Consider the following 8021-nt stretch of genomic DNA (forward strand, 5'->3'; position numbering starts at 1 on the left):
GCTCTCATGCTACTGAGCCTGAAGTGAAGAACCTGGGAAATTATATGTCCCATGTGAGACTAAGGAGAATTGTACCAGTGCCTGTAGAAAGGGGGACTAAGGGCCCACTTACCTAATCTTAGAGGAAGCAACTGACATATTCCCAAGCGTTCCCCTATAGGATCAGTTCCTAACTGTTCCTTAGAGGATTTTGCCTAAGGCTGCAAATCTTAATTGGCCTTTTACTGTTTCCCCATTAGGGAGCACTTCATTAATCAATTACTTATACATGAATACCCTTACCAAGAACTGCCCCTGAAAAAAACTATCCTAACACACCTAGTAAGACTACACCTGTCACAGATCATTCAGCATTAATAAGCAATGGGTTTCTGATTAACATAATCATTGTTGTTCAGATTAAATGAGTGAATCCAGCTATATAGAAGAATAGTGCATATTAATAAATACTATTTTAGAATGATTATCAAGATATACCATCAGATTTGAAAAGATGAAAATAAGAGTGTATAATTATCTGAGAAAAAACAAAACACATATGTATGTATATATGCCTATTATAACTGAATATTCCTGTATCCTAACGCTCACACTGAGCCCTAAACTCGCCTTGTTACTCTATTTGGATACAGGTAGTATATAGAGGAGGAGGTGATAAAGAATAAGTGAGGTTATAGGATGAGTTCCTAATCCAATAGAATTGAATACTTCATGAAAGAAGGGAAATCAGAGATCTATGTATCCTGTCTTTGTCTTATGGGGACATAGCAAAGATGTCACTGTCAGCAAGTCATGAGAAGAGCTCTCACCAGATACCTAATTGAGTGGTATATTAATCATGAACCTCTTAGCCTCCAGAACTATGAGAAGTAATTTTGTGTTAAGTTACCCAGTCAGTGATATTTTGTTACAATATCTGCATACCATTAATATATTTATTTTGCTTATACTGCACTGGGAAAATAATGGCATAATTATTTCTGTGGGGGATGGGGATCCCAGATGGTTTCCCAGGTTCTTGTGTACAAAGAACAGAGCATTGGACATGAAAAGTAGCAAAGTTCAATAAAGTTTAAAGGGTGAAATTGTACTCACAGCAAGAGAGTTTATGCTGGTGGAAAGGAAAACAGCAAAAGAAGAATGGCATGTGAAGGGAAGAATGAAAATAACATGAACCTTGAATACATTTAAAGATTTGAGATACGGTCCAACATAGGCACCAACCATTGGTTCTTTCATAACATGATTGCCAGCATGATCAACAGAGTGCTGAGTTGGTTGACCCTGGAGCTTTGTATGAGTTGAGGCAAGTGAAAGAGGGTGAGCCTATAGTCCCAGTTGTACCAGCTATTGTATTCCCCCATGAGATGCCTATTCCCTGAAAATCATTATGGTTTGCAGAAAGGGTAGAATGTTTGACTTCTAAAGCCACTTCCTGTTGAGCAGGGGCACTGGCACTACCTATGGAGAGACTAAGAATTTCTCGCCCTTCCTGATCTAGCAAGCTAAGGCAGCCATATCCTTCTATTGAAGATCTGTTGATGAGCTGTAGAGGTAGATGTGGTTTAGTTCTTGGCTCAGACCACCAACAGAAGTTTAATGGATGTTAAACAAGAAGTACATTTGCCTAAAAGACTAAGTATATATGGCCTAAACAGTGAAATTATGAGAAGTATTAATCAAGGATATTAACCTCCAGGGCCAGATACACAAGAGTTCATGTTCTTGTCCTGGAAGACACAGTAAAAATTAGTGCTACACAGGAAAAAGAGGTTCTGAGTCTCCAGACAGAAATTATTCTCAAAAACAAACATAGGACGGGCTGGGGAGATGGCTCAGTGGAATAAGCGCTTCTCTGGCAAGCGCAAAGGCCTGAGTTCAATCCCCGGTTCCGCCAAAAAAAAAAAAAGGAATAAGCTGTGGCAAGCAAGACAGTAATAAAACTAGTTACACAAGACATGTGGGGAGCAACCCTATTTCTAGGATGGCACTGTTTTTTTCTTTTATTTGGAGGGTACAAAACAGTTTACTTACCTGGCTCAGCAGGTTGGTTGGTGTTTTCTGAAAACAAGCTTGAGGACAGATGCACAAGGTTTTTGGTCCATTTCCTTATGCCTCAGGTAGCTTACTTTTTACCCTGGAGAGGCAAATGTAACATTGAAAGCGAATGTGGTCAGGGTTTACAAGGGAGTAGACAATACAAGACACATAATTTAGGGGCCGGGAAGATGGCTCAGTAGAATAAGTGCTTCCCTGGAAAGTTGAAGGGTCTGAGTTCAATCCCGGGTTCTGCAAAAAAATAAAAAATATTGGGGGCCTGCCCCTTAGCTCAGTTCTTTAAGTGGCTGCTTCAACAAAGCAGTCAGGCTCAGGTTGCTGCGGTTCGATCCCCACAACTCAAGCCAGCCAAACCTGTCCTGAAGGCATTCGTAGCAAAAATAAATAAATAAATAAATAAATAAATAAATAAAAAGACATAGTTTATAGAATTATTCTACAATGTTTCCCCAAAATGTCAAATGCAGAGACATGCAAGAGATCTGTTTGTCCACTGGAGACCTGAGGAATTGCTTAGGGCCCAATCCCATGGCAATGTCCCACATGAGTCTGGCTGGAGGCCTACAGCCCATGACAATGCCTTAAGCAAGTCGATATCAAGAATCTGAAGTAGGAAAGCCCAAAGGCCAGTGGTGGAAGCTACAGAGTCTTCTTCAGCAGGGTGAATGATCTGGGCATGAGGCTGAGGATCTGCACTGGAGCCAGGAAGCAATACTCAAGTCAAAGACCAGAGCCTACCTGAAGAGAGCCAGAGCCACCCCTGGCAACAGTGAAGACCTGAGCTCCTCCTCCTATGAGAACATCTGAGCTCATAAATGGAAAACTAGTCACTACAAGCCTCTCCAGGAAAATCGACAGCATCCAATCTTCACCTCTTGTTCTTCTATTGGGTCATTGGCAACTGTTTTCAGGTGGGTCTTCCACACCTAGAACCACATTGACCAGTTCAGCTGGGCATTCCCACTTAAACTGACCATCAGTTTATCTACCACAGCTAGAGTCCACAGGAATAGAGAAATAAAAAGACATTCTTAAGACCAAGGACAAAAAAGTCAGTTAAAAAACAAAAACAAAACATGTGTCCTGAGAACTGTGCAACAAGTAGATATGGATTTGCCACTGAGGTGAATAGGAACCACTCACTCATTAATGATTCAGAGATTTTATGGTAAATCATATTTTCCAGATGGCTTGATTATTGGTAATATGGGTGTGTTGCACAGGGACCAGCATGGTACCAGCAGCTCTGTAGCCAAAAATTTATCAGCAATAGGCTTTAAGCCCTACCTAGCCTATTTATTTATTTATTTATTTATTTATTTATTTGATACAGGATCTCACTACATAGCTCAGACTTGGAGTGATCCTCCTGTCTCAACCTCCCCGATTCTGGGATTATAAGCATGTGCCAGCACACCCAGTTTCTGGGCCAGCACAGAACACCCAGGCTTCTGGGGCTGGCATGGCATGCAGTACTAAGGTCAAACCTGGGTCCTTGCACTTGCCATACAGGTGCTTAGACTGATGAGCTATCACCCCAGCCCCTGGCCTCTCTTTTAAGGGGATATTGACTTCTGTGAGGGTAGAGTTGGGAATCCTTCAGCTTAATGATTACTAGATAAGCCTTGAGAGCCCTCCCTTGAGTATCATAATACCATTCTTAGAGATCAATTTCCAGCAGGAAAATCAGGCCCAGTGAAGCCAGGCATAGGCTGCCAGAGGTTTGAATGAAAGAAGCCTGGAGTAGGAAGAATATAGCTCCTCCAAGTACAGGTATGGGACACTCCAGTATTAGCAGGAAGGCAGATTGGAAAATGACATCTCCCAACAGGAAGTTCAGAATGGAAACAAAGGAAGATGACAATCAACTTCTTCAAGGCCCACAACAGCTGAGGGATGGGATAGTAAGTCACTCTAACAAGAGGTTAGAATTAAAGATGCCCCAATAGTGAGATGGTGTTCCCACTACATCTGGAATTGCCCAAGCTCCTGCAAGGTGATGAGGATGTTCCTAATGGGAGCCACACAGGCTACCTCAGGCACCATTATTCACTGCCCCAGCATTTTTCCCTGGCTACCAACGTGGTTGATGACTTGTCTCCTTGGAATGACAGCAGTGCTTTCTCCAATGCCAGGGTCTGCAACTGTGTTCACACAGGTCTGGCAAAGACCCGGTAGATTTTGGGGGGCACTCCTTTTCCCTTTGCCTGTTTATACCACTTGAAACACTCAGACTTGCCTCCATCATCCTTTGGATTGCCTCGTTCCCCCTTGTTGCTATCAGATCGATCACGAGCCTTACCCATTAGGGTAGAGTTGGGAGTCCTTCAGCTTAATGATTACTAGAGAAGCCTTGAGAGCCTTCCCCTGGGTATCATAAAACCATGCTTAGAGAGTGGAAACTTTAACCTGCATTATTTTTGCTTTATTCAACTCCTGTTTATCCTCTACTTCATCACAGTTGTTAAAGAACATGTGATATACATCGACCAATTGATTTATCCCAGGCTTGTGAGCCCTGTCAGAGTTTTCTCCTAGTATCTGGGTCTGACTCACTAGTAAAATGCTGTCATAGAATAGTTTGGTTCTCTCTAGATTCCAGATTTAGATTAGTATATTTAAACGCTTCCTTTAGTACTTCTTCAGGCTGATGGTGAAAAGTAGCTGGATTATCATCACTGAGTTTATCACAATTTGTGGAGTGGGCATACCCTGGTGTCAACCCACTTCTTTGGCTTGGAAGTATAACCTCCATCTATTTTTCCATCCCCAGTGTTATAACCCCACTTAGGCCCTTCTTGCACTCCAGATAACATATCAGTTGGCTGATAATCCCTGGGAGGTAGCCCTAAAGTTTCACCACTGGCCTGTTTTTCAGCTTTTATAAATCTTTGTCTTTTGATTGCTGGGGAGCAAGAAATGAGGATGAACTCAATATTTCAGCAGGTCAGACCAAAGCCATTGTCTGGATATAGCAACTATCAACAAATTATTCAAGGTCCTTAGAAAATTTACCCATTTTCTCTTTGCACTGATAAATATACATGGCTGAAAAAGAGACCTGGCCCTGGCACCAACTGCGCTTGCCACTTCTTGAAGGAGTAACACGGTAACAGTTCAGTGCCTTATGGTTGAAAGACCTGGAGGAAGCATAGGTGGGCTCGGGAGGTTGTTCTTATCTTGGGGCACAGACTATGCAGAGGGGTAAGGACATTGTATATGCTGGGGCCAAATTTATTCCAGTGTCTGAGAAAGCATTTAAGTAGGAAGTAGGGTGGAATGGACGTTGCATAACCCCAGATAGATTTGTGAGGAGGAAGAATAAGACTTAGGTTATGGGCACCTTGTAGGCCTTTCCCTGGGTCTGTCCCTGACCTGTGTAGTTCCAGAGAACCTCCTGTAGAGCTGAACCCCTTTGATATTAGTCATAGGAAACTTACACAGTGTCCCTTGTGTCATTCCCTGCACAGAAACCTTACAGAGCTTCCTTCAGGTCAGTCTCAAACCCATTCAGCCCTCCAGAGCATCCCCTGATAAATCTGAACTCTTTAGGTTATTCCAGCTGCTCTGAGCTAGCGTGAGCACCACACTACTTTCTTTGAAACTTTTCATCTTCCTTTAGTCACAATCTACTTCCCAAATAGGTCAGGAGTTGGGGAGATCTACTAGCTCCAGCTTCCGATCAATTACAAAATCACCTAACACCACAGTGTACCTGTCTGAGGAAGGGTAGTAAGTAGCTTCCCTCCATAAAACCCTGGTAAATTCCCAGCATAGAGAACCAAGAACCCAGCAGGATGAAAAGAAAAGGACTAGTATAAGAGAAGCAATCCAAGAGAGACTCCAAGAAGAAGTATCTATATATTCAGTAAGGATCAACAAATAGCCCTAGTACTCAGGGAGGTTGCAGCAGACCCCTGAGGAGGGCTAAAGCAGAGCCCCCTGTGAGGTTCTCTTACCAGCTGGAAAAACACAGAGGCCATATGCTTCCTCTCCACCTCCCATATTTGATGGGTGAATACTAGATTCCTCTACCCTCCAGGTCCCTGATAACTAATCCCAGGGTAGGGAAATATAAAGTATTAGAGTTGGGGTTAGAGGAGAAAGAAAAAATACAAAGGCTTCTGAATGAATTTGACAAAGTTGGCTTGTCAACAGTGTTATCATGGAGGATGGGTTTCAAAGTTTTTGTGTATGAAGAACAAAGCATTGTACATTGCACACAATAGTATGGTGAAAAAAACAAAGTTAAATGAAGTTTAAAAGGTGAAATCACGCTCAGAGTGAGCAGGGTCCCACTGGCAGAAAGGAAAATGGTAAGCACAGAATGAAAGCAATAGCAGGAGAGGGAAGAAAGTGGCACTGGTGCTGAATGCATTTAAGGATTTGAAATGTGTGCCTGACCCAGCACAACTCCCACGGGGTCTTACAGAGCAGTGAATGACAGCATAATTGCTAGAGTGCTGAGTCAGAAGGTTGGCTCTGGGTTGTTCAAGTTCAAGTGAGTGGAGCGGGCGTGCTCCTATGTCCCCATTTGTGCTGTATCTAAGATGAACCACAAAATTGGAAAAATCACCACCAGATTGGTAATTTAATAGAGGATCTCGCAAACTAACACATCACATAAGTTAGCTGACCAAAAGAGAATGAAATTGAAAATACATAGTAGAAATTTGGAAAATATATAAAAAATTTTTAATTATTAGAAACTAAATAACATGCTTCTATATAAAACCAAGAGATCAAAGGAAAGGAAAGATAAAAAAGAACAAATAAAAAGAAAACTATAAAATCAAGCCATCTTCTTCTAGAGGGTTAACAACTTAACTTTGAAGACCAAAAAGTAGAGAAAAGAAAAGAAGGGTTGCAAGAACAGCCAACATTTTGGCCCTAGCCTTTCAAGATCAGTGAAGACTCAGGATATAGGAGAACCTGTACTGTAACATCCTGTAACTCAGTTATGTCCCAAATTTACTGATCAAGGAGGTATGGAGCCACAGAGAACAGTGATCGATGATGTAGAGTGTGCCTAAGGAGAGTCACATGGAGAGAAAACACTCTCTCAGGCTTTCACAGAGAGTAAATTGGTCAGGCAGTGGCCGTAACTCATCCACATGGCTGACACTGACAAAGGATCTACAAACTGTGGAGCAAGGTGTTAGGGTAAAATCAGGAATAAATAAGGAACTATCATTATCCTCTTAAAGATTAATCATAAAAATATTACAACATTGTAAGCCAAGAAGTTAAAAAAAATAAATGAAATAAGACTGCCCAGAAGGGACCATGAGATAGCTCAGTAGAATAGCCACTTGCTTAGCAAGCACAAGAGCCTGAGTTCAATCCCCAGTTCTGACAAAAAAAAAAAGACTGCATAGAAACTTACTTGAACTATAAAGTTTATTTGTGTAAATACAAATAAATAGACATAGCACATATACAGCCTTCATTTAATAATCAAAACTCTTCTCATAAGGAAAAACGTAGATAGCCTCATCACTGAATTTCATAATACTTAAAGAAGAATTTCAATAACTTTTAAAAAGTAACTAAGAATAAGTCTAATCAGTGAAGTAAAAACAAAACTACAGAAAAAATTATAAAAATTGAAGAAACTGGAAAAAGACACTAGAAGATACTCAGTGATCAGTACAATTAATATATTGCTAAAATGATCATATTACCAAAAGGTATTTACAGATTCAATGCAATTTTCATCAAAATTCAAAAGCCAATGATTTTTTCACAGTATTAGAAAAAAAAATAGCAAACTTCACATTAATACACAGAAGACCCAGAATAGGCAAGTAATGCTGAGCAAAAAGAGCAATGCCTTAGTATCAAAATACTCAATTTTTTTTTTTTTTAAAGTTGGTAGCTTTTTTTTAATTATTTATTTATTTATTCATTCATTCATTTTGTGTGTGTGGCCAGCTCAGCCCACCAGGGGGCGGGGCTGTCTG

At 41.0% G+C, this 8021-nt stretch overlaps 1 pseudogene; it reads left to right on the forward strand.

The window, feature by feature from the left end:
* Window positions 1-4011: 4011 nt before the first annotated feature.
* Window positions 4012-8021, forward strand: part of LOC101577179 — a 23732-nt pseudogene continuing 19722 nt past the window's right edge.

This window comes from Octodon degus, unplaced genomic scaffold, assembly GCF_000260255.1.
Source record: "Octodon degus isolate 3935 unplaced genomic scaffold, OctDeg1.0 scaffold00059, whole genome shotgun sequence".
NCBI lineage: Eukaryota > Metazoa > Chordata > Mammalia > Rodentia > Octodontidae > Octodon > Octodon degus.